At 44.2% G+C, this 20768-nt stretch overlaps 1 protein-coding gene across 1 annotated transcript in view; it reads left to right on the top strand.

Annotated features, from left to right (window-relative positions):
• Positions 1–20768, top strand: part of TENM4 (teneurin transmembrane protein 4) — a 2219108-nt gene that overhangs the window by 1164250 nt on the left and 1034090 nt on the right. The gene's annotated exons all lie outside the window — the stretch shown is intronic.

Raw genomic sequence — 20768 nt, 5'->3', positions numbered from 1 at the left:
ACATAATTGAATGTCTTTGTTGATTATGTAAAAGAGGAAGCAAATGCCATGTTAATGAAAGTGACAGGTGGTACTAAATTGGGAGGAATTGCTAACATAAATGAAGACAAACAATAAAAAGAGACCCAGAGGGATTAGAAACATTAATAAAATAAGATTTAGCTTGGAAAACTAATTTGAAAAACATATCCCAGTTGGAGTGTGTCACACTTTTGGGGTGCAGTTCAGACCAGTAAGGGGTTATGTCTAGTGTTGCCAACTTTCTAGTCGCACAAAACCGAACACCCGAGCCCTGCCCCTTCCCCAAGGCCCCGTCCCCGCTCACTACAGTCCCCTTCCCTCGGTGGCTCGCTCTTCCCCACCCTCACTCACTTTCACTGGGCTGGGGCAGGGGGTTGGGGTGCAGGAGGGGGTGAAGGCTCTTACTGGGGGTGCAGGCTCCAGGGTGAGACCAGAAATGAGGGGTATAGGAGGGGGCTCCAGGCTGGGGCAGGGGGTTGGGGCTTGGGCTTACCTTGGGCGGCTCCCGGTCAGTGGTGCAGTGGGAGGGCTAGGGCAGGCTGCCTGCATGTCCTCGCATCCAGTGATACTGATTTTTAGAAGTGAGCGTGCTGAAAGCCCCTGTCCATTTCCTCCCCCCCCCCCCGAGCCTGGGAGCAGCGTTATGTCGCTGGGAGGGGGGAGACCTGGACAGGGGTAAAGGGGCTAATGCCACAGCTGGGGGAGGGCATGGGGCCAGGAGCGGAGCCCTGGGCTTGGGGCCAGCAGCCAGAGCTCCAGGCCCAGGGCTGGTGGGCCCCAGGAGCAGAGGCCTGGGAGTGGGAGTGGGGCCGGCACGGGGCCCTGGGCCATCGGCCGGGACCTGAGCCCCTTCCACCGGGTGAGGTGAGGGGTCGGGGTGCGGAGGGCCAGGAGCAGGACATAGGTGCAGGAAGCACTCCCTGAACCTCTTCTTTCCGCACCTATGCTGACAACGCGCTGCGCACACCCCAGAAGCAGCGAACAGCCTGCAGGTCTGGGTCCTAGGTGCAGGGGGGCAGGAGGCTCCACGGGCTGTTCTCACCCACAGGCACCGCGCCCCCCCCCACTTCCTCCTGCTGCTCCCATTGACTGGTTCCCAGCCAATGCGATTGCGGAGCCAGTGCTTGGGGTGGGGCAGTGCGTGGAACCCCATGGCCTCCCTGCCTAGAAACCGGACTTGCTGGCTGCTTCCAGGGCACAGCATGGTGTCAGCCAGGACAGGTAGGGACTAGCCTGCCTTAGCACCGCAGCACTGCTGACCAGACTTTTAACAGTCAAGTCGGTGGTGCTGACCAGAGCCACCAAGGTCCTTTTTTGATTGGCTGTTCCCTTGCCCTGCAACCCTGGGTGCCTTACAATGCTTTGCTGCTCTAGCTCCCAAGCTGGGTCATTCACAGCAAGCCTACAAGCATGCAGGTCACACCCTGAGTGTGTGCTAGACAGCCCTCAGTAACCCTGGCCCAGCAGCCTACCTACATCCCCACTGCCCCACTCTGGCTTCTACCAGCCTCGGTCACAACCAGCAAGGTAACCCCATCACACTCCCAGTTCCCAATTTCCTCTAAACCATGTGCCCCTGAAGTGTCAAATCCATCCCTAGACCACTCAGAGAAATAGAATCATAGAATATCAGGGTTGGAAGGGACCTCAGGAGGTCATCTAGTCCAACCCCCTGCTCAAAGCAGGACCAATCCCCAACTAAATCATCCCAGCTAGGGCTTTGTCAAGCCTGACCTTAAAAACTTCTAAGGAAGGAGATTCCACCACCTCCCTAGGTAACGCATTCCAGTGTTTCACCACCCTCCTAGTGAAAAAGTTTTTCCTAATATCCTAAACCTAAACCTCCCCCACTGCAACTTGAGACCATTACTCCTTGTTCTGTCATCTGCTTCCACTGAAAACAGTCTAGATCCATCCTCTTTGGAATCCCCTTTCAGGTAGTTGAAAGCAGCTATCAAATCCCCCCTCATTCTTCTCTTCCGCAAACTAAACAATCCCAGTTCCCTCAGTCTCTCCTCATAATTCATGTGTTCCAGTCCCCTAATCATTTTTGTTGCCCTCCGCTGGACTGTTTCCAATTTTTCCACATCTTTCTTGTAGTGTAGGGCCCAAAACTGGACACAGTACTCCAGATGAGGCCTCACCAATGTCGAATAGAGGGGAATGATCACGTCCCTCGATTTGCTGGCAATGCCCCTACATATACATCCCAAAATGCCATTGGCCTTCTTGGCAACAAGGGCACACTGTTGACTCGTACCCAGGTTCTCGTCCACTGTAACCCCTAGGTCCTTTTCTGCAGAACTGCTGCCTAGCCATTCGGTCCCTAGTCTGTAGTGGTGCATTGGATTCTTCCGTCCTAAGTGCAGGACTCTGCACTTGTCCTTGTTGAACCTCGTCGGATTTCTTTTAGCCCAATCCTCTAATTTGTCTAGGTCCCTCTGTAATAGTAAGGATTGTTTTTCCTTTAAATAGACAAAAGAACATTACATCTTTGTATCTAGGGTAAATACACCCTTCCCTTTAAACACTGCACTCAGTTGGTTTATAGTAAAAATACACCAACATATACATAGGATTAAGTGAGTCCAAGTATAAGGAATGTAGATATGCTTTCTAGTGCTTCAGACTTAACGTACCAAGCTACAGTCTTTGTTCAAGATAGATTTCTTACTAATATTTTTTTCTTTCCAGCCATGGCTGACATTCCCTCCGTCAGGACCTCCCCCAGATGGATAAGGGGCTGGTTTCCCTCATCTTCCCATGTGAAAGAACTTTGCCTAGGCAGATTTCTCCCCTATATTCAGTTTCCAGAGATTTCCACTCCCCCTTGGTTGTAGGACCCAGATTTCTCTGCTTTCTAGATCTTTGTCCCCTAGTGTCTGTATGGTAATGGTTGCCAAAATGGCTTTCTATCTCTCCTTATATCTCTCAAAGTTCCATGATCTTGTTTCAAGAGGCAGGATGGCCTCATGCTGTTCTTCCCTTCCTGTGGTCTTCCCATTCCCCTGCTGATTTTAATGTAAATGCAGCTTCCATTGTTTTTGGTCACACCTTGCTTAATTTCATTGGAGACAGGTAGATAGGTGTAACATTCCATTCTGTTTGCAAGAGACCTGTTTCTCCCTTTGATTGGTCAGACTGTAATGAGTACTATTAATGAGTACCCATAATTCCTTACATAATGTTAATACATACAGTTCACAATGATATGAACCACTAGTGTGTCACAAGCTTTCATAAAACACCTCACTCAATAAACTTTTATAATACTGCAATATTATATACAATCAGTTGACTAAGTTGCTTATCACTTGAGGTTCCGATCCCCTTTCTTTACAGACCAGTACAACTTTGCAATATATTCTTTGAAAAGTAAAACTCATACCAAGTTTCTCTCTCCTGGTGGGTATACACTCCATGCTGTCTCCTCCCGCACTTGTTATCGTGATACCTTTATTTACCGAATATGTAAATGGACAGTCATTGTCTCTGCCTGATGACCGGGCTGGTGAGAGAAACAAATACTCATTCCTTTTTCCAAGACAGACCTGTTTACCAACTCCCCCTCACATACCTGGCTTAAATACATTTTAGTCTTAATTCCAGCATATATCCATAACTCTTTATATACACTGCATACATAGATCACGCAAGAATATGTGTTTTCCAGTGGCACACTACATGATACCTTTTAGACCCAGGTTATAACTGTAGTGAGTTGAGATACACTGAATTGGTCAGGCCAGCTGAAACTCATTACCTGATAGCAGTGAGCCCCTTGCCCTCTGACACTGGGATGCTCTTAGGATTGCGGAGTAATTTTAGGCAAGTTAACCTTTTTAATCTGATGGAAAAACATTTTTTGCATGGAGAAAATTCCCATAGGGTAATTGTTCTTTGACCTTTGCAGCCCACAAGTACATGCAGAAGAAGAAGTATTTGTAACAAGGATCCTCGCAAACTGGTATAATGGGACTCATCACTTTTAGAAATTTTGGTAACTTGGATACCAGGAATGCAAAGCATTGCATGAGCACCTGATATTTCTGTTAGAAGAATGAGCCAGGAGCTGCTGTGTTCTAATTTTAGTTCTGCAACCAATTTCCTTTGGGTAAGTCACTTAGTCAGCCTCCTCAGTTTCCCCTTTGGTAAAAGGAATATGAAAACTGATATTCCTGCCTATTTCATTAGGATGTTGAGAATTAATTAATACTTGTAAAGCTGTTTTGAATATGTAAACGCCTACGTAAGTGCTACGTATCATTATTGCACTCCCGTGCTGTGCATTATTCCCCTATTTGTCTGTCTTTCACTAATTAGCCGTGGAGATTTCAAACCCTGTACCTCAGCACAGGTTGCTTTTCAAAGAGTATGATTCTAAAAAGTTCTGAGTAGCTGCAGCTCCCATTGGATCTGGCATAACGAGTGCAGTGTGGCCAATATTAAGGACATTTCAGATTTCGGTGGTCAATCAACAATAGCCTTATTTCCTCTTTTCCCCTTCCTGTGTACTGGTCAACTTTACGCAGCTAATAAATCCAGACATTACATTTCTGACATGTATTTAAAAAGAACACTGCCTTGTGCACATTGGTTATATTAATCCTGTATTAGTGACTCTGATTATTCTAATTGTGACTAGCACGGAGGCTCCTGGTGAAATGTGCTCTGTGTTTCAATTATTATGACCACGAAATAAATCCAATGTCTGTTCCTGGATGTTCTTTCCCCCATGCCAAATAGCCCTTTCATCTCCCTGTCCCTGAAGGATTCTATTTTAATGTTAACACTGAATAGCATACAAATAAGATAAAGACGGAATATCCGTATGGAAATATGAATTCATTCCTTAAGGATAAAATAACACAACAAAAGCAAAAATTGGCTTTTATTTTATTTTGACAAAATATTTTCTGGGAGAACAAAAGGTAGACCTGAGGAAAGTTCTGCCATTCCAAGATTTGAATGCGAAACAGTGCAAAAACATGCAAATCTTTAAAGATGGTTTTGCTTGTTATAGTACAAAGGGAAGTGCAGCTAATTATCTAGGCAAGTGGAACCAGGTTCAGTTTCTTCCCACTAAAAGATAACTCAAATAATCGTTGATTTCTTTCTGACCTAAGTAAGGTTGAAAGAAGCAAAAGGTTAAGGGAATGTATCCACCTCAGCTTCTTGACTTCCTGTAGCTGGATGTCCTTTTCCATAGCCTCTTTGATTTCCATCACCTTCGCTGTTGAAATTAGGAGATTGAACCCATTAACATGCTGCACTCTGTCCTGATCTCCTTCCCCCAACTCACTGATGCTGGGTACACATGCCCTGCTCAAGGTGTCAGCTAACACTAGTAATTGTTCTGGACAATATTTGGTCTGTACCTGCCATTGTTTCAGGCACAACATGTGCGGCAGTGTCTTTGGAGCACTAAGACGAGACTTTGCTGTGATTGTCTCTAGGGATTTGTGGTCTGATTGTATTGGGTGACCACAGTTGTGGTCCACTACAAATACCACAGCCAGAAGCCCTTTTTCTATTCGGGCATACCCCTGTTCAGCCTCGGACAGGGCTCCACTGACACAAGCAACTGGCTGTTCCTGCAGGAAAGCTATGCCCAGTCGTCTCTCTGATGCATCATACCGGAGTGTCAGTGGCTCTCCTAGCTGGTAGTATTTCAGGACAGAGGCATTCATTGCCATTTGTTTCACCGTGTCAAATGCTTGTTGGAGACCTGCCCAGTCTCACTCAACATCCTGCCTTGTGAGCTGATGTATGGGTTCCGCTACCACAACCAGGTGCAGACAGAACTTGGACAGAAAATTTATCTTTCCTATGAAGTGCTGTACCCCTTTAACATCCACTGGAGCTGGCATGTCTCTGACTGTCTTGATCTTGTTGGGCTCTGCTTTCAGTCCCTCTCCTCTGAGCAGCTGTCTAATGTATATCACTCATGCTGTTTGAGTCATATTTTTTCTGGGTTTAGTTTTATGTTCTTGTCCCTGCATTGCTGTAGAAAAGTCTGTCATGGTCTCGTTCAGCTCCTGTATCATTGCTCCCTTCACCTATAATGAGGATATCATCTGCAGTTATTTTCACCCCAGGCAATCGTTTCAGCGCTTGTGTGAGCCTTCTGTGTGTAACGCCGGCAGACCCCGGTTGTCGGTGGGCAGGATCAAACCTGGGACCTCTGGAGCTAAATACGTGAGTCTCTGCTGCATGAGCTAAAAGCCACATGGTTCTTAGCTAAGGCTGTAGAGCAGACTCATTAATCTCTAAGTGGTCTTGGTGCACAAGAAGGACAGAAGGAGGTGTGTGGGTTACATGTGGAACACTTCTAGTGTTGGGCTTATGCCCATCAGCATACGCAGCCATCTCTAGTGACCAAATACTGCTGCAAAGGTTGTCAGCATGCGGGACTCTACTCAGGCTTACATCCCCAAACCTGTTCCTCACATCACAGGCCATAAAGATTCTGTCTTTGGAAAGTTTTGACAAGATGTCATTAACTGTGGGCAGTGAATAGTGGCATCTTTTCAATGACCCATGGAGTGGGTTTGGGTCTATGCAGATGCATAATTTGCCTGATGGCTTCTTTACCACCATCATGCTACTTACCCAGGCTGCATGGGTCTCTGTGGGTGCCACAGTACCCTGTTCTGCAGACTTCCAAGTGCCTTGCATACTGGATTATGCAGTGCCACTGGAGTTTTCCTTCATGGTGAGCATACATGTTCCATTGTGGGGTCTACTTCCAGTCGCAGCTTCCTGGGAGGCATCCATTGCCTTTGAAAAGATTCCCCATGTGCTTTTAAAATGGTCTCTGCTGTCCTTGGAACATCCCCTTTTGCTTCTTGCACTGCTGCTATAAAATTCTGATGCTGCAACCTGATCAGATCTATGGATTGTATGGCTCTGTTCCCCAAGAGAGGTCTCTGGTACATACCACACACTTCAGTTGGTACCATCTATTATTTTTCAGGTTAGACAGTATGAGGTCACTGTGATGGGTTGGCCCCCGTTAAGGTGCCACCTGATGTACTGAGATACCACTGAGCCCACCTGTTCTGCCAGCCTGGCTCCCTTTTACCCTGTCTTGCTGAGCCAGGCTCGTAAGCCTCCTCTAGCACACACGCACAGGCAGGGCCACACCCAGCTGCAGAAAGACACAGACACTGAGATCAGCTCTGTGAAGACTCAGCTTAAGGGACTTGCCCCAGCACTCAGGGGCTCACCTCCCTTGGAGTGCAGACACAAAGGTATATTGTCTTGCGCTGTATAGAAAAATCTGCACAGTGCAAGCTCATAAAAATTCGCCCTCTCCCTCAATGTGGAGAGATATGCACAACTTCTTCCCTCCCCCGTTAGAAGCTGCACAAACTGGGTTTAATAATAAACAAATGTATTAACTATAAAAGGCAGATTTTAAGTGATTATAAGAGATAGCAAACAAAATAAAGCACATTACTGAGCAAATAAAACAAAACACGCAAACTAAACTTAATACACTAAAGAAATTGGCTACAAATAGTAATTTCTCACCCTAAATGTCATTTCAGGCAGATTGCAAAGTTTCTTGGCAAGCCAGTTGCAATGGTCTGCAGCTTGAAACTTCAGGTATTATTACTCACAGGCTAGATACTCTTCCAGCTTAGGCTCAACTCTTCTGCTCCCAGTTCATTTCTTGTTTCCAGGTGTTTCCCAGTATCTCTTTGGGTGGGGAGGAGAGGAGAACCATGATGATGTCACTCCCCTGCCTTATATAGTTTTTGTGTACGGTGGGAGCCCTTTGTCTTCCAGTGGAAAAACACTGGCATTCCAAGGTGGGGTCCAGTACCAGGATCCTCAATCAAATATCTCTGTAGAGTCATAGCAGCCATTACTCACAGGCTGTTCAGAGCATCCACAGGAAGACTAAGCTCATTCACACTCCATTGTCTTTGCTGATGGGCCATCAGCCCTGTCTGGCTTTTTCATTGTTGTACCGGAAGGGCTAGTTTTGTGTGTCACTCAAAGTAGCACATTTGAAATATAGATACATGGTCAATATTCCCTCGCTTCAGACACAAAAATGATACATGTATACAAACTGGATAAACACATTCAGTAGATCATAACCTTTTCAATTATACTTCACATGACCCCTCTTGCATAAAACATATTTTAGTTATGCCATATTGATATCATAACAATATTTCTATGAAGAATATGGGGTGTAACGTCACAGTCACATTTTCCTACATGCTGCATTGTGCTCTCATTGTATTATTAAAATATGCCTGCTTTTTGTAATGGGTGTGATCAAGTCCATAAGCCACCGTGGCATATTTGAAGTTACTAGGGTGCAAGGGGAAGTTACACAAGTGATTTACTGCATAAAGCAAAATGTGTGTTACAGTATAACAAACTACAGAAAAAATATAGAAGGCCTGTGCTGCTGCATAAGTGATGTGAGGAGATAAGTAAGTGGCAAGAAGAATACAGACCTCTAATCAGAGAGGTAAAAAAAGTGATAGAGGTAACAGGGCATATATTGACTGAAAATGTCAAGAGGTTGAAGATGCTAGTGATTCTCAGACATATTATAGAATAAAGGGCAGAGTGGCAAACACCTCTTCTGATAAATTTTATAGGTTTCCAGAAGGCTTTTGCCAGCATACATAGAGACAGTTTTTGGAAAATTATGCCCTACTCTGGAATACCAGCAAAAATGATAAGACAAATCACAGATCTATATGGTAATGCCAAATGTGCAGTTAGAGATGGTGATAACGTCAGCCAATGGTTTTCAGTGGCAAATGGAGTAAGGCAAGGATGTATTATGTCCCCACTATAGTTTGCACTATTCATTGATTGTGTCAAAGTAACCACAGAAATCAATCAAGGAATTTTATGGACAAATGATAAAGCACAATCAGATAATCTCGTTTTTGCTGATGTCATTGTTCTGCTCAGTTGAACACATTACTTAATGGAAGAAAAGGCCCAACTTTTGGCAGACACAGCAAAACAAGTTGGGTTGTTCATCAACAAAGGGAAGACAAAATATATGGCTATCAGTATTCCGGAAGCAACCATCAGAGTAGATGGAGAAACACTATGTAAATTATTTTACTTAGCTGGGGAGTGAGTTGTGCAATGATGGTGACACCATGGTAGACATCAAGCAACGAATATCTAAAACAGCAAACAATTTTTATAAACTTTACATTTGGAAAAGTACCTTGATCGTTATGATACAAAAGGATGTATTTTTAACACCAGCTTCGTATCAAGTCTGTTCTCCTCTGTGGAGCAGAGTCGTGGAAATCCATCACACCAATTTATAAGACGGTCAACTCATACCAAAGTAAATGCCTGTAAACTCTATTGGAAAGAGTTTATTACAATGTCAGAAATTCAAAGTAAAGCACACCAACTTAAAGCATCAAACATGGCAAGATGACGACGATAGACATATTTAGGACACGCTTTAAGGATGCCACCAACATGACTTTCACGTCAAGTTATAATATGAACACCAGCTGGAAAGAGAAAAAGAGGGTACTCTAGAGAAACATGTAGAGCAACAGAGAAAGAAGCTTATTCCATCAACATGCCACTCAGAAGCCTGAACAGACCAACACAAGACCAAAATAAATGGTAGAACCTTGGACGACGCTCTGTGCACTTGAGGAGAGTGATGATGAAGAAGGAATTGCTGCTCCCTACAGAGGGGAGCTAGATGAGTCTGAATCTTGGTTGGGGAAGAGAGGGAGCAGTCTCTGAAGCATGTCATCCATCTTCCCTTGGACCCCACTAAAACTGTTCCATTAGGGATTCACAGGGGTCCGTGCGAGCCCAAAGGTTGGGATAGGGTGGACTCAAGGAGCAGGCCCTCTTCACAGTGTCTACGCTCCAGAGGAGGCTGGTATCTGTACCTAGGTTGATGCTACTTTAGCATTAACTTAGACTCATCACCTGCACCCCATAGGCCAGTGCCAGCCATGTTGTAAAGAGGGAGAGTGCTGGTGCCAAAAGGCCTGTCCCTCATAGGACAGGAGCTTCCCTGTTGCTACCGGAGTTGTCTATAGTTGCTAGATAAGGTGCCAGTAAATGGCTGTCAAGAACATGTAGCTTAGTTCTTGGGTTATATAGGACCAATAAAGCTGCTTGTTTTGCCCTACAAATGGCTCCCTTGGAGTGCTTGTTATATCAGCCCATAAAACATGTGGGTCTTTGGTGCCAGGAGGCAGAAGCCACACCCCATTGCCTAACATATGTTAGCAACGTGACAAGATGAACTTTGTAGATCATTTCTTCAGAAGGAACAGTATGGCCCATGGAAAGTAAGAGAGGAAAGCTGCATTTCTTAGTTTAGAAGTCATTGAATTTTCAGAGCCAAGGAACTGACTTTGTGTTTAACAGGGACAGGTGCACTTCCCTCTGCTTCAGATGTAAAAATAAATACAGTTTCCTCCTTTCAAAAATGTGTTTCTGGTGTATTTTGAATGTTGACAGATCACTGTGTAGCTGATGATCAGTTAGTTAATGTTTGTAAACCACTTTGGAGATGTACAACGCTATATAAGTACTAAGCACGTCTATTATTATAAGTACACTTCAAGATCCTTAGATACCTGCTGGGAGTGTAGCAGACACGATCTTAATCTATTAATAGCCCTCTATAAGTGCAGTTGCTCAGAGACTGCCAAAACATTGCTATTGTAGAATAATTCTTTCTTTTCCAAATAGCATGGGTGTCACGAATGTTAATAACACAGAGGCAGAATTGCTCCTCTCATCTTCTTCCCATTTTTATACATACAGCGTGTGAGAGAGTCTGTCTCCTTACAATGACAGGAGAAAAATCTCGTCCCACTAAGACGCCAATCATCTGAGTAAAGTCTTTAATTTGGGATTTGAGTGCCAGATAATTAGTAGCTGAGGTGGAATCACACTGCTTCGTGAGTCCCTTGGCCAAATTAATAAATGAGATTGTAAAAGGTTACTAGAATTGGCCTTTAATCTTATCAGCATTTTTCCTTTATAGAATGCTGTGGATAGTTATATTGTCCTATTCTGAGGAAGAGGGTGGAGGAGGAGGTCAAGAGACTAAAATTTGTGAACGTAGAGCCAGATCCTCAGCTGGTGTAAACTGGCATAGTTCTGTTGACTTCAGTGGAGCTATGTTAACTTACACCAGGGCAGAGGATCGGGTTCATACTCTCTCGTATCAGCAGTGCCTGCAAATTGGTGTAAAGCAGTTTGGAAGAGTAGATGAAAAAATCTGCCCTGTGAGCAAGATCACATCTGTAAAAGAAAAATCACAAAACACAACTGCAAAAGGCTTTGCAGGTAGAGTAAGCCAACAGAAGTTGAGTTAAGGTCAGTGGAGAATGTAAAAGGGAGGAAACAGCAAGTAGGGCCGTGAGAAATACATTTTTAACTCGTGCACGCGTGCGCACACACAACTCATTAGTGTAAGCTTGTGACATCTGAAAGTAGGTTGGGGAGATTGACATGGCATGGACTGGAGACGTACATTCAGCGCCAGAGGTAAAGATCATAATGTATCTGACCTGAAGCATAGTAGGCTCAGTCTGTCCTGAGAAGACCCCACTGCTTGAAACTGGCCTAGCAGAAGCCAGAGGGGCTTGGTGCCAATCAGCACTAATGTGAGAGACAATGACTCTGCAAAGGGTAAAAGATCAACAGAATCAACAGTGATGGAACACTGCGGGTCGGGAGAGGGGTGAGCACGGTCAGTCTAACAGCAGGACATATGGTAGTATTTCTGGATGTACACGTGGAGGCTGGGCAAAGAAGATCTGGGTGTCAGGAAATCTGGGTTCTATTCCCATCTCTGACACTGGTTTGCTGGGTGAATTCAGGCAAGTCAGTTCCCCTCAGTGACTCCATTTGTACAATGAGGACTATAGTGCTTCCTGGCTTTGTAAAGTGCTTTAAAGATACTGCTTCTGACACACAAAGCAGTAGTTATACAAGATGTTCTTCTGTTTGTAGGGTTGCCAGACATATCCCTGCCCACCTGCCCATGCCTCTCAGCATTACAGAAGCCCATTGCTATTCTTCAGCCTGTCTATCTAATCTATTTTTGCCTCTATCACTGTGGTATCTGTGTTTTCCACCCCCCCCAATCATCACTAATCTTATAAAAATAAATTTACCTATCTTGTTTCATAAATTAATATATTTCATGTCCCGAAGGGACCATTATGCTAATTTATCCTGACCTCCTTCATAATATAGAATTCAGAATTTCACCCAGTAATTCCTGCATCAAGCCCATATGTTGGGGTTGAGCTATTTCAAATATATACATAGGTTCATATGCCAAAAGACTACAGTCAGGATCAGCACCCCATCATGACAGGTACTGTATAAAGACATGGTAAGAGACAGACCTTTCCCTGAAGAACCTACAGTCTAACTAGACCACACAAACAATGGTAGAGAAGAAATATTATATATCTTTTACAGATGGGGAACTGAGATTAAGTGACTAGCCTCAGTTTACATGGGCAGTTTGCAGCAGCACTGGGAAATGAACCACCTGAGCACAGCCTAGTACCACAACCACACAATCATTCCTCCTGTCCTGACATAAGAAATTTTTTTAAAGGGGGATTTTTTTTTCTTTTGCATCAGAAGAGCAATGTGTGAAAACTGTTCCTAGATTCCCGACATATTAGTCAGTCTCCATCTCCAATCATAATAGTCAAGGCTCTTAAAAACTGCTGCAGTGATGCCATAATATTCCTGTTCATGGTTTGGTAGGATCTCTTTTGATATATAGCACTGCACTCATCACTGCCATTGTCAGATAAGCAGCAACATGAAGATGGAAAGTCTCCCACGTTAATTTTCAAGGGGCATGCTCTCAAGCTGATACACAGGGCATTAGCCCCCCTGTGTTGAGTCAAGACTCAAGCCCATAAAGGATGTCAGCCGTTGTACACTTGTGGTAATCAGATTTGCTGGTCACTTAGTACCAGCATTCCCAGCTGCACTTAAAAATGTGTTCAGAATAGAAAATGTTGGAAGGGAGGACAGCTTAAATACTTGACAGCCGTTTTTCAGGCCAAGCAAGATGTGCTTTTTATTGCAGAAGCCAGTGTGCAAGGAGAATCTTCCCAGAATGCTAATGTGGAGTTGGTATTTGAGTAGGCTTTTACCACAGCAGATGTTGGTACTGTCACGGCAATTAAACTTTCCAGCTGGGCTTTCCTGTGCGTGAGGAGCTACTATTATGATTATTATTATTATTTGTATTGCCCTCAGGCTGCAGTCAGGATCAGGCCCCCATTGTGCTGAGCGCTGTCCCTGCACAAATGAAGAGGCAGCCCCTGCTCTGTAGAGCTTACAGTTTAAAAATGAAGGCCATTACTTTTCAGCTCTGCGTCACAGGGCAAGGAGAAGCGCCTGGATGGGGGGGGAAATAGATGCAGAAAGAAGTTGGTTAATAACAGCTGGTCCTTCTATCTTCACCCCCATCTTCTCTGTTGTCAAACTGTGGTGGCTGCAGAGGCATCTGACCAGCAATGTCCTTCATCAGCTTCACCTTACATCTGAAAATCAGGCCCACTCTTATTTTGGTGCCTGCGTGGGGCTAGAGCTTCTGTATTTGGAAATGTTGCTCTAAAGGTATGTGCAGGGCGACACCTGTTTCCTCAGCCCAGGAAGGACTTAGGGGACCCCAAAGTCTCTTTTAGGCCCTTCTCTCAGGGTACGGTTTATTCATTCAAACAAAAAACTTGCAAAGTAATACAAAACAAGGCTATTCCCCTGACCAGCACAGGCTGCAGGGGCCCAGCAGCCATTCACTCTGTTCTTCAGCTCTCCCTGCTCCGGGGACAGTCACAGGAGCCAGCTTCTCTCCTTCCAGCTGAGCTCCCTCAGCCTTTATAGGCATCACTTAACCTCTTCCCAGCTGGGTCTGAAAATGGAACAGAGCTGGCTGGCCTCAGGCCCCTGGCCCTTAAGGGAGCAGACCACCCTGTTATAGCATATGTCACCCTTGGCTGAATGGACATGTTAGAAATGGTGGTCAGCTGTGGAATTCACATCTGGATTCATATCAGGTTCCCAACCCCACCCCTAAAATGGAGTTGGGGGAGATATTAAGGTCGGGGGGTGGGGGGAATTGGTTCAGGCTCCTCCCTGGATATAAATCAACCCAATTTCCTGGGCTGACCTCTGTGTTATACTTAGAGCTTAGAGCATCCATCTAAAAGTGTCTCTTTAGATTATTCCAGTCTGGCAGTAAGAGTTGATTGTTTATGTCTGATCAAGGGCTGAACGTACAGTACATGTTATAATCAGCGGTGTGAGAAATGTGGTTTTAGTCACATCAAACTCTTGTGGCAGCTTCATTCGTTATCCATGTATTAGCCATTACATTTCATTTAGAATTTTACCTTGTCCAAGCCCACATAGAATCATAGAACTGTAGAACTGGAAGGGACCTCAAGAGGTCATCTAGCCCAGTCCCCTGCACTCATAGCAGGACTAAGTGTTATCTGGTATTATTATATGGCAAAGCTGAAATTCAGCTAAAGCTACACACCTTTCATTCAGGTCTATTGTATTGAGTATCAGATTGTGACATTCCTCTGGCTTCAAACAAATTTTCTGTGCTGCATTGGTGAGGCAATAAACTCATGCGCAGCAGGAAGACTCCTTTGAATTGTTCTGTTTGATGCAGTGGAACCACTGGTGGACGGGTGTCTGCTTGAAACGCTAGCACTCTGTGGATCGCCAGCTGGGGGCATCCTGCATGGAGCCGTAAAACTTTACCTGTCCTGCTGGAAGGCAGTGTCTTTTTCACAGGGACTCAGTGGTCAAAACATTGAAAGGAGGATAATCAATTGGTTAGGGTGCTGCCCTTGGACTTGGGAGAGACCCATGTTTGATTCCCTGTTCTGCAACACACTTCCTGTTAGGGCGTGCATAAGTCATTTTGTCTGTGTGCCTCAGTTCCCCATCTTTAAAATGGGGATAATAATACTTCTGTAATGCTTGGGGGTATTGTGATGAGATTATGAGATGCTTGGGTATTACAGTAATGGGGGGCATATAAGTACCCTAGATACAATCAGAGGAATGGAAGGACCTCTAGAGGTCATCTAGTCCAGTCTTCTGCACTCAAGGCAGGACTAAGTATAATCTAGACCCATCTCTTACAGGTCTCTGTCTATCCTGCTCTTAAAAATCTCCAGTGAGGGAGTTCCACAACCTCCCATTTCAATTTATTCCAGTGCTTCACCACCCTGACAGTTAGGAAGTTTTTCTGAATGTCCAACCTAAACTGTCCTTGCTACAATTTAAGCCCATTGCTTCTTGTCCTATCCTCAGCCATTAAGGAGAATAATTTTTCTCCCTCTTACTTGTAACAATCCTTTATGTATTTGAAAACTGTTATCATGTCCCCCCTCAGTCTTCTCTTCTCCAGACTAAACAAACCCAGTTTTTTCAATCTTCCCTCATAGGTCATGTTTTCTAGACCTTTAATCATTTTTATTGCTCTTCTCTGGACTTTCTCCAATTTGTCCACATCTTTCCTGAAATGTGGCACTCAGAACTGGACAGAATACTGCAGCTGAGACCTAATCAGCATGGAGTAGAGAGGACAAATTACTTCTTGTGTCCTGCTTACAAAGTTCCTGCTAATACATCCCAGGATGATGTTTTCTTTTTTTGCAGCCGTGTTACACAGTTGACTCATATTCAGCTTGTGATCCGCAATACTCTTTCCTATGCAGTCATTTCCCATTTTATACATGTGCAACTGATTGTTCCTTCCTACGTGGAGTACTGTGCATTTATCCGTATTGAATTTCATCCTATTTACTTCAGACCATTTCTCTAGTTTGTCCGGATCATTCTGAATTTTAATCCTATCCTTCAAAGCACTTGCAACCCCTCCCAGCTTGGTATCACCCTCAAATTGTATAAGTGTACTCTCTGTACTATTATCTAAATCAGTGATGAAGATATTGAACAGAACCATACCCAGAACTGATCCCTGTGGGATGCCACTTGATATGCCCTTCCATCTAGGTTGTAAAAAGAAAAGAAGTACTTGTGGCACCTTAGAGACTAACACATTTATTTGAGCATAAGCTTTCGTGAGCTACGGCTCACTTCATCGGATGCATTCAGTGGAAAATACAGTGGGGAGATTTATATACACAGAGAACATGAAACAATGGGTGCTGGTAATAGCTCATCTTAAGTGACCACTCTGATTACAGTGTGTATGGTAAACACCCATTGTTTCATGTTCTTTATGTATATAAATCTCCCCACTGTATTTTCCACTGAATGCATCCGATGAAGTGAGCTGTAGCTCACGAAAGCTTATGCTCAAATAAATGTGTTAGTCTCTAAGGTGCCACAAGTACTCCTTTTCTTTTTGCGAATACAGACTAACACGGCTGCTACTCTGAAACCTGTCATCTAGGTTGTGTTTCCCTAGTTTATTTATGAGAAGGTCATGCAAGACAGCATTAAAATCTTACTAAAGTCAAGATATACCACATCTACCACTTCCCCTTTATCCACAGGGCTTGTTACCCTATCAAAGAAAGCTATTAAGTTGGTTTGACACAATTTGTTCTTGACAAATCCATGCTGACTGTTACTTATCACCTCATTATCTTCTACATGTTTGCAAATTAATTGCTTAATTATTTGCCCCATTATCTTTCTGGGTACTGAAGTTAAGATGACTTGTCTGTAATTCTCCCAGTTGTCCTTATTTCCCTTTATATAGACTGGAACTATATTTGCCCTTTTCCAGTTCCCTGGAATCTCTTCCCTCTCCCATGACTTTTCGAAGATAATCGCTAATGCCTCAGATATCTCATCAGTCAGCTCCTTGAATATTCTAGGTTATATTTCATCAAGCCCTCGTGACTTGAAAACACCTAACTTGTCTAAGTAATTTTTAGCTTGTTCTTCCACTATTTTATCCTCTGATCCTACCTCATTTTCACTGGCATTCACTATGTTCGCTGTCCAATCACTACTAACCGTTTGCTGAAAATTGAAACAAAAACGTAATTTAGAACTTCTGCCATTTCCACATTTTCTGTTATTCCTCCCCCCGCCCCCCCACCAAGTAATGGGCCTACCCTGCGGAGCATTAATTCTGCTGCCAAGTAGGTGGAATTTTAAAGCCACAGCACTATAGGTACAAGAAAGTTAAAAATCCTTGGAGGTGTGTGCCACAGAAAATATTTTACCAGATAACAGTGGAAAATGCAGAACTCACCCAAAAGGGGTAGTGTTGCCATTTCCTTTGAACTGGTGTTTACCAGATCTCAGGCCTCCTGCAGTTTTTCCTTGATGAGGAAAGGGCTGTTCGTGGTCAGAAATGCAAATTGTTGCTCTTTAAATCACTCACTTTTTTCTGTTGCAAAACAAAACACAATTTTCACAAAATTTTCCCACCTCCACTGACGGTGGGGCGAGAGAACAGCAAAAAAACCCGCCTAAAATGTGTGGTTCTTTACTTCCCTTGTGACAGTTTTCTCTTAGATTAGCATCAGAGGCTCAGGAGATTAAATGTAAACTCTACCACATAAAAAACGAAAGATGGAATGGGGATTTAAGAAATCCCTTTTGGGAGCTCAAATAATACTCTCCTCCTCCTTCTCTTCCCTCTCCTTTGCCACATCCAGCCTTCTAAATCCCTGCCTGTCTTTTTAATGGGCTTTAGTGTTGCCCAAGCCAGCAAAATGGGGGAAAAGGGCAAGCATGAAGTTCTAATGCACAGATTGCTCTTCTGATGCTCAATGCATGTGCCTTTCTTCCTCCACCATGTCTCAGATGTTCACAGGGAAATCGAGATGACTCTAAATTGCTCTCTGAAGGCTCAGCCCAGGCTCTCTCATTTCTTCTGAGTGTGGCTAACACTCCAGATAAACAAAGCACTTACAGGTTTCAGAGTGGTAGCTGTGTTAGTTTTCCCCCTACTGTTACTCACACCTTCTTGTCAACTGTTTGAAATGGGCCATCCTGATTATCACTACAAAAGTTTTTCCCCCCTCCTGCTGATAATAGCCCACCTTAATTCATTGGTCTTGTTACAGTTGGTATGGCAACTTGCATTTTTTCATGTTCTCCATGTATATATATCTTCCTACTGTATTTTCCACTGCATGCATCTGATGAAGTGGGTTTTAGCCCCCAAAAGCTTATGCCCAAATAAATTTGTTAGTCTCTAAGGTTCCAAAAGCACTTACAGTTGTTTTGCTGGGGTTGAGAATTTTTGGCCCGCAATACTTGCTGAGTCCTTTTCTGCTGCCTCTTTCAGTTCCAGAGGCTCCAGCCTTAGCTCACATGTGCACTTACGTGCACGTTCCCAATAAGATCCTAAATAGCTTCCAGAGTTACCTTGTGGTTGCAGAAACTCTGCTCGCACCAGGTGACCTTTGAATGTTGTCGGCAACTCTGTTGGACTGCTGCTGGGGTCTGCTCCAATGACTTTGTACCACTCAGGTGGTGCAAAGCCACCAGAAAGCTTGATAAGTTGGCTCACTGAGGATTCGCCTTTTATAAGGGGGAATCCTTGATAGTATAGAGCTGAAATAGCACCTCTTATGCTACTCCCTTCCCAGCCCCTGGTGCAAAGGACATGGCTGGACCATTTCTACACCATGGTAATCTCCAGCTTCTGGAATAGTCCCTTGCAACTGGGGGCACCTAGGGGCATAAACCTGAGCATCCCTGAGGCTTCTCTGAATTTTGCTGTGGACTGGACCCCCAGGAGCAGGAGATCATAAAGGTGGCTTCTAGAGTCTTTTCTCCCCACAACTACTATGAGCATATTTTAGCTGCAGTTGAGGACACAGCCCGGTATTACCGGTTTCCTCAGACCCGTTCTTTGACACAGGCGCAAGTAGGTGAATGACAGAAGAGAACTCGTTATGTAAAAAGCACACAAGCGTGTAGGAGCCTATTTACCTGTTTGGTTCTTCAGCAAACAGCTACTTGCTGTTTATTTTTTGCTGCTGTTTGACAAGTCTTATAAATGTTAGTTGCAATTCGGGTCTATTTTCTAGGTTAGGAATATGTTGCATATCAGTAGTGAAGGGGAATGTCACTTCACTTGCTTACAACTACAGTCCATTAGCTTACTATTGTAATACAGACATGCTCAGCAGGGCAGAGGGCCCCTTAGGCTGTACAGAAATAGTCATAAATATCAGCAATGGACAAGAACAGCAGAGAAATTCTAGACAAATAAACTGGCTATGATCAGGCCAGGCCATTTTACAGTAAAGCATGAGACAATTTCTGAGAGTCTTTGAGTACAGAATTACAGCTATTTTGCTGATAGCAACTTTCCCTTTTAGTGTAGACAAGGCCTTAGACATAGCCTATATATGAAGACCTAAAGGGATGTCCAAGTTGAAGATGTGATGGTAGGGAGAGGAAAAAGGCAAAGTCAATCTAAGGTAGGCAATTTGATGTAGCTTAGATCTACTTACTATGGGGTCCACGCTATGCTGTGTCAACAGGAAATGCTCTCCCGTCGACTCCCCTTCCTCTTCTCCATCTGGTGGAGTACCAGAGTCGACGTCCAAGCGATCGGCGGTCGATTTAGTAAGTCTTCACTAGCCCCGCTAAATCGACCCCCGATGGATCAATTGCCACAGTGTCAATCTCGGCTATGTAGTGTAGACAAGCCCTTAGTCTTGCAGGCTTTTTTCTGCATAACTTCTCTAAGGTACAGCCTTTCCTATCCCTCCATGCAGCTGAAACTCTCATCTAGACTCTCCTCCTCCTGCATCTCAATTACTGCAACATCCTTTTCTCTGGCCTTGACAAATTCCATCTTGCCCCGCTCATATCAATTCAGAATGCTGCTGCACAGATCCTTTTCCTAGCTCATCCCTTTGACCGTGTCACCCCTCTCTTGGCATCCCTCCACTGGCTCCCCCTTCTCTACTGTATCAAACATAAGCTACTTGTCTTCACTTTCAAGTCCCTTCACAACCAATCCCTGCCTTTCCTATCATCTCTCATTCAGGTGATGAGGTCGACTCCCATCTGTGACTGGCCCATGACGCCAGCCTCCATCACCTGATTGTTAACATTTTTAAAAGGCATCTTTGGGCTTTCTCCCATGCTGCCCCTCGTGCTTGGGACGAACTCCCCATAAACATCTCTCAAACTAACTCATTATCCATTTTCTGCCCACTTCCCACCCACCTGTTCTAAAGGTGCATACACATCCCTACATGCCAGAACCCAAGGTCTGGGAAGCCGGTGTAAGATGGGGGAGTCTTACTCCCTTGTGCAGATATGTAGCCAGACTCCGATTTCAGCCCTTTGTGATTACAGTTTTGCTAGTAGAAATAACGTTAGAATACAGATATGTTCCCCATCCCGTATACTAAGACCTTTTCGTAAGCCAGGGACATTGTAACATCTTAACTTGTAAAGAAGCAGCAGATAATCTGGATAATTTTCCAAGTATTTAGTATTGTGTTTGGTCAGTTAAGGTGAAATTCCCAGTGTGTAGATGGCCTTCACATTGCCAGTGTTTGGAGAGCTTAAATGATACAGAGCTTGATTGGGACCTCACTAGTGCCCGTGCTGTCTTTCTGCACCCTTATAGTGTCACCCATGGATATAGTGTCACTGTTTTTCCTTTTTCCTTACTGTACTGCAACCTCAATTTAATATCAGATAGCATGTGTGGTGTGCACATGTTTAGTGTTAGTCATGCATACAGTACT

Source organism: Natator depressus, chromosome 1, assembly GCF_965152275.1.
Source record: "Natator depressus isolate rNatDep1 chromosome 1, rNatDep2.hap1, whole genome shotgun sequence".
Classification (NCBI taxonomy): domain Eukaryota; kingdom Metazoa; phylum Chordata; order Testudines; family Cheloniidae; genus Natator; species Natator depressus.
This window is presented reverse-complemented; position numbering and strand designations above follow the sequence as displayed.